The 6,503-nt window shown below is 37.1% G+C and overlaps 1 protein-coding gene and 1 long non-coding RNA gene across 2 annotated transcripts in view; one reads left to right on the top strand and one right to left on the bottom strand.

Moving 5' to 3' along the window:
• Positions 1-6,503, bottom strand: part of LOC117946116 — a 19,114-nt gene that overhangs the window by 8,925 nt on the left and 3,686 nt on the right. Inside the window, exon 2 of the long non-coding RNA XR_004656971.1 lies at positions 5,694-5,696. This is a non-coding gene — a long non-coding RNA (uncharacterized LOC117946116). The remainder of the gene's footprint in view (positions 1-5,693; positions 5,697-6,503) is intronic.
• The window catches only part of klhl38b (kelch-like family member 38b), a 3,181-nt gene continuing 2,869 nt past the window's right edge, over positions 6,192-6,503 (top strand). The window contains exon 1 of the mRNA XM_034873974.1: positions 6,192-6,426. The gene's annotated coding sequence lies outside the window, so the exon portion shown is untranslated. The remainder of the gene's footprint in view (positions 6,427-6,503) is intronic.

The following is a 6,503-nucleotide window of genomic DNA, read 5'->3' as shown; positions in this document are numbered from 1 at the left end:
CACACACACACACACACACACACACACACACACACACACACACACACACACACACACCACAATCATTGACATAATGCATTATCTAGCCCTTTACCCTAACCTTAACCGTTACAACTAAAGGCCTAACCTTAACCCTTACCCTAACACCCCACCCTAACATAACGTAATTCTAACTCCAATCCTAAAACCAAGTCTTAACCCTCAAACAGCCCTTTAAAGTAATGGGGTCCAGCATTTTAGCCCCACAAAGCTGTCTGGAACCCGCAAGTATACTGGACTCCCGGTCGGCTCCTCAAAGCTCCCTCTCTCTTCTTTGCTCTTTGTTGATTTACGTGGACGTCTCTCCATCAAAGCCAGATTACTGCTCTTAGCGTTCCCTGGCATGGATCTCTCTGCACTTGGGAGTAATAGCCCGTGGCAGATTGACTCAAGAGGTTATCACATGATTCTCACTGTCTGTTTCAAATGGTTTGGCTATCTGTGTCGGAGTAAATGGCCATTTAAAATTCTGCACTATACGTGCAATGTTTGTAGCAGTGGATGGATTGGTGGATTAAAAATGTTTTCGATTGCTGATTGCTGAACAGTGAGCACAACTAGAGACAAAACCCTTACCACAGTCTGCAAAGCAGCAGTTTATATGGACAAATCTCTAGTTTCATTGCTTGAACACAGTTTCAGAAGACTGCACACTTGTCTCATGGCTTTAACCACAACATGCACAACACTGCTTACATCACTTTGTTCAAATGCTAACACACTGCTGTCAAAACTGTTAACCACAAAGTCAAAACAATTCATTTCAGACCGGTGCTTTTTAAATGCATTTCAGCTGAAAGTCTTGTTTGAGACTTGTTAGTGATCACATAAAGTATATATAGGGAAAGCTCAGAAAAACTTGTTATTTGAAAAAACAAAAGAAACACCAAGTAAGAATGAAAGGTTTATAAACTGTTAAACAGGTAAAAGAGGAAAGATATACCAATATGTCGAGGTAAGATGTCTGAGGTTTCATAGCTGTCAAAATGTGAAGACACTATCTGTACTACGGTAAAACTGTGCACTTTCAGAAAGTAAAGGAGGTGGGCGCAATGGAAACACCACATTCATTTGTATTTATAGATGCTACAGGTGCATGGCAAGCCAGCACATCCAATGTGTTGATGAAAATATGTGGCCTGATGCTGGAGAGAGGCAGGATTATTCCCACAATTCTTTGTTACTGTTACGTACCTTTATTTTTTAACATAAATTACTACAAACAAAATAAAAATGTACATCTATTGAAGCAAATGTTCCTTCTTTTTTGCCTAGAAAACGGGTTTTGATATAAAACAAGATAAATTAATGTGAAAGAAAGTGATTCTTTTCTTTAAAGAAAATACTGATTTGTGTGAAATCAGTTAGAGTTTTGCACATGTTGATTCAGTTGTGACCACTGTTGTTTAGCAATTGAAAAAATCTGTAAGAGCGTGTTCTTTCTATGAATTCTTTAGAAAAATATAGCTAAAAATAGTTTAAATAATAGGGAATCAATTCTCATCGTACCAGTTTCTGCAAATGTTGTGTTTACAGACTGAATGTGAGTTTAGCCTCGGTAGCTTCTTGGACGACACAGGGGACAAAGTCAGCTTTTTACTACTCTGCATTTGCATAACGTTGGCCTGACACCTAGTGGATATAATCATTTTGGTCTAAAAGGGGAGGCAAGACACTGAATTTTCTCATCTCCATCGTTATGATATCAGAGTTAATTTTTTTTGTGCTCGCTACTCCTACAAAATTAATTACAGTATAAGTCCTTAGACATATAGATGTCTGACTTGAACTGATGTTTACTTTACAAACGGGATGCACACATTGCAAGTAATCTGAATGAATTTGAAGAGGAACATATTTGTATCAGTACGAGTATAACTACCTCGACACAAAGGCTGGGTGGGCTGCTCATTTACCTCTGATGTATTTCTGACAGAGTAGCTCTATAAACCAAGTTTCCTCCTGGGCCAGCTCTGGTGAGGAACACATGTGTCATTTCAAACTGAAATCAAGGGGTTGTGTTATAATGACATTCTTGTACCTTTACCATCAGTGATCAAATTGGGTGTTGCTAAGTCAACCAGAACTACAAAGAGCTTTATAGAACTTGACCTAATTGAGGCTTTTATGGCTCAAGTCTTTTTAAAGCTTTATATTAACCTTGTACAGCCTAGATAACAATCCATTCCCATTAGGAATGTAAGAATCATTAATTGTATTTTTTCTACTCAAAAGTCAGGGACACAAGTCCCAAGTGCTGGCTACTCTTTTTTGACACTGCTGTGGAAGCGAGGCTTGTTTGGGCTACAAGTTTCAGCAAGCAATTCTCAGTCAAGCGCAGAATCGGTGTTGCCGGGGCCAAGGCAAGTTATATTAACAGATATGACAAAGGGAAAAACCAATATACTTCAAACTAAGCCTTAAATGTATAATGAAACACCAAGAATGAGAGTTGGAAGAAACCTACAATTGAGGGTTAGATGCAAGCACCAGCAGAAAAGGCTGTAGTTTGTTGATTGGTTAGGGCTAGATTAAGTGCTGGTGAGCACTGTAATCTAAAAAAACAATATTCTGCAGGAAACCAAGGTCACTTGCAAAGGTCATTCCCATCTACAAAAATGCAGATAAGCACTTATTCTCAAACTACCGAACAATTTCTCTTTTCCACAGTTTTCAAAACACAATCTACTGAATGAACATCAACATGGCTTCAGATCAAATCGGTCCACTACAGTGGCAGTGATGGAGCTAATAGAACATACATTTATAGCTATGGATAGTAAGGAATTCCCTGTAGGCAAATTCATAGATCTAAAAAAGCCTTAGATAGAATTAATCCTGAACTATTAATGCCCAAATTGGAAAAGGATTAGGGGAATAGCACATCGATGGCTCAGTAGTTACCTGGAAAATAGATACCAATATGTCCAATTAAACAACAGCAAGTCGGATTTATTGAGGGTTATGTGGTGTGCCACAAGGATCAGTGCTGGGTCCAAAATTGTTTCTATTGTACATAAATGACATTTTTAATGTGTCTAAAATATTAAATTTATTTTTGTTTGCTGATGACACCAATTTCTTTTGTTCCTTGAGCAGTTTTTGGATAGAATGGAAACTGAACTTAATGCTTTAAAACGATGGTTTAATCTTATCATGCTGTTACTGAACATAAATTAAACTAAATACATAAGCTTTGGACATCGGAATTTCAAGAATTTTAGATATGATACGTTACATAATATTAAAATATAGAAAGAGGATATGATAACAGATTTCTGGGAGTTATGCTGGAAACCACATGTTAGTCATATTAAAACTAAAATATCAAAGTCAATAGCAATTCTGAACAAAACCAAAGATATTGTTAATACAAATCTATTATATCAATCTCTCATATTTCCATATAAAACTTGTGGTGTGGAATTTTGGGGAAAAAAGTATAAATCAATCACAAATCCAATTTTTCTTACTTCAAAAGAGAGCAATTAGAATCATAAATGGGGCAAATTATTGTGAATTGACAAATCCTTTATTTTTAAATTTAAAGGTACTTCAATTTAGTGAACTTGTAGACCTTAAAATAGCATGTACAAAATGTAATGTACAAAATATGTAATAAAATGTTGCCAAACTGTATCTAGAGGTTGTTTCCAATAAGAAAATGTCAATATGAACTGAGGCAAAGCTATTTTTTTATTAAACCAAATAGCCGAACAAATAGTTTCTGTGTACGGAGTTAAACTGTGGAATGAATTAGATATTGACGTGAAAAAGTGTAACACAATCGACCGATTAAAAGAATTATTTAAACACAAGATGATTAATAAATATAAAACAGAAGTGTGAATACCAGAAGGTACACAAATTGTATTGGGGTTCTTGTGTTGTACTGGGTTATATAGTGTGTAATTAGTTTCTGTAACTTTCATTTTCATATCTAAGAATATAATTTCATAAAGGGGAGGTGTAATAAGCTCAGGCTTCAGCCTACAGATTTTCGGTCCTGTTTGTTTCTTGTGTGTGTCTTGTCTGTTAATTTTTGTAGATTGTTGTAGGTTATAGAAAAAACAAATAAACTGAACCAAAAGTAAAAAGCTAAACCTTATTGGTTTTTAACTTTTACCTGATGGGCTATGGAATAGCACTGTACAGCAATGGGATTTTATTTACATTCAACTTGATTTAATAAAAAAAGGATTTGCATTTAAGTGGTAACAAAAACTAAGGTCTCCACATGCAAAAACAAAATATTACCTGCAGCTCTGCACTATATAGAGTGCAATCAACAGACTACAGACTAATGTGAACTCAAATCACAGTCCATGTCACTTTCAAATAGTGTTTTATTTGACCAAGAAGAGCTGTATGCCCTTCACACACACACACACACACACACACACACACACACACACACACACACACACACACACACACACACACACACACACACACACACACACAATACTAATCAGCGAGATCTAAAGCTCCTGGGTATAGGCTCTAATAGACCATGTGCTTATGAGAAGATATGATATGAAGACACAGCATCCAGCGGTGGGTGGCAACAGTAATACGGCTGCATGAAAATGCTCTGCTGCACACTGTGCGCCAAAGCCTTAACTTTTAATATAAGTTGTTGCCGGAAGGCAGACAGTAATGAGTCCTTTTTGTCAAGGTGAAGGAGCAGAGATAGCAGACAATGTGCTCAACTTTAATGGATGCAATCACAGCTTTGAATATGAGAGTGTGAGTTATAAAATGACACTACTGTCCTCTGGGTAAACAAGTTAAGCTTTAGCCCTCGGCTAAACAGATCAATAAGATTTGATCATGATTAAGTTTTAATGTCAATATCATGCAAGGAGGGCAGATTTTTGACATTTTATTTAATGACACAGTCAGGATTGTCCTGCAAGTATAGATAACAACTTATTACCTTACAATTTAGCTGACCTGTTTATTGAGTATTTTACTTAGAAACAACCCCCTAAAATGTCACAAATGCCAGGGAGTTAATTAGAAAAAGAACCAGTTTTTTCCAATGTGCCAAACTGAAATTGTATGGACACAAACACTAGATGGTGCTGTTTAGTTTTGACTGCTTGCTTCATGATGTCAGTGTGAATATTGTAACTTCAATTTTCAGTATCACACATACGTTTTCAGTCTGCCTTGATATATGGTTCCCTTTCTTGTCAAATTTGTCGCATCAATCACATTCATGCATGTCATTTGGCAATTTTAGAGTTTCATTGAATGTATTTGCTGCAGTGTAGTCCACAAACACACAACATGACAAAGTGTCTACAGAAGGATGGTAAGTACGAGTAGTTTTTGGTCTCAGCCAGTCTAGTGGTCGTCGAAGCTCAAGTAGCTATTTATGTGTGATTTGCCAAGCCCTGTGTTAACAAGCCTATGTAAAAGAAATAAATGTCACATGCAAATGCACTCTAATTTGGTTTTTATGTTGCCACACTTATGATACAGATGAGAGAGCAATAATTATTCTCCGGCTTTAAGAAATGGGAACCTTGTGGGATGCACTCCATGAAAGCTGGAACCATAATGAATGAATACACTTGCTTTGTTTCAGGGAGCATGAAACAAATGAGATGGAAATGAGCTTAACAAATACAAAGGATAGGAAACACAAACTGTTGTTGATGTAACTGAGGACATTTCTGTATGCTTAAAGGATGAATGCCATAATAAAACTCTATTAACCCGAGGGCGTTGGTAAATTTGAAACATATTCACCGACACTGTTTATGTTGCTTCTACAGTAACCTAATCCTGTTTTTGTATCTCTGTGTTTTCAACCAGCAGACCATCGGTGTGAGCAGCCAAGAAAAATGGGTGTTATCAAGTATCAGTGGTGTTTTTACTCCTAAAATCACGCAGCAGACAGAGATATAGATGATGGAGTAAATTTGAATGCCTTTTATAGAGAACAAAGGAGAGATCAGGCCAGTAAGCACTAAAGTAACTATGATAAAAAGGGAAGAAGGCAAGAAAGACTTAGAGAAACAGAAGGAAAAACAGATATTAAATGACGGAGTCAGGCATATAGGGAGAGAACGCTCCGTAACATGTCACATGTGAGTCTGGTCCTGTTGCCAAAGACAGGCTCTATATTTAGGGGTGGAATGTACACAGAGGCCTCGTGGAGGAGACCATAACAAACAAACAGTACGCAGCACACTCCTACAAAGAGACAGCCCCCTTTGAATCACTCACACAGCATCAACACAAGAGCAAAGAGGAAGAAAGTACAGCAAAATGTCAAGGCATCAGATCATCTGCTGAGATTTTGCTTGGGAAACAGAGCAAGACCAGAGAAGACATATATATAGTGAGAGAAAGAGAGAGAGAGACGAGGAACAGGTAAGTGATGTCTTCCAGTAAGGCTTCATGAGATGCCAGGATGCTATAATGTTGGCGAGGATTTACATACATTAGAT

Source organism: Etheostoma cragini, chromosome 6 (genome assembly GCF_013103735.1).
Source record: "Etheostoma cragini isolate CJK2018 chromosome 6, CSU_Ecrag_1.0, whole genome shotgun sequence".
Taxonomy (NCBI): Eukaryota; Metazoa; Chordata; class Actinopteri; order Perciformes; family Percidae; genus Etheostoma; species Etheostoma cragini.
The sequence above is the reverse complement of the archived record's forward strand: the minus strand, read 5'-3'. Positions and strand labels throughout refer to the sequence as shown.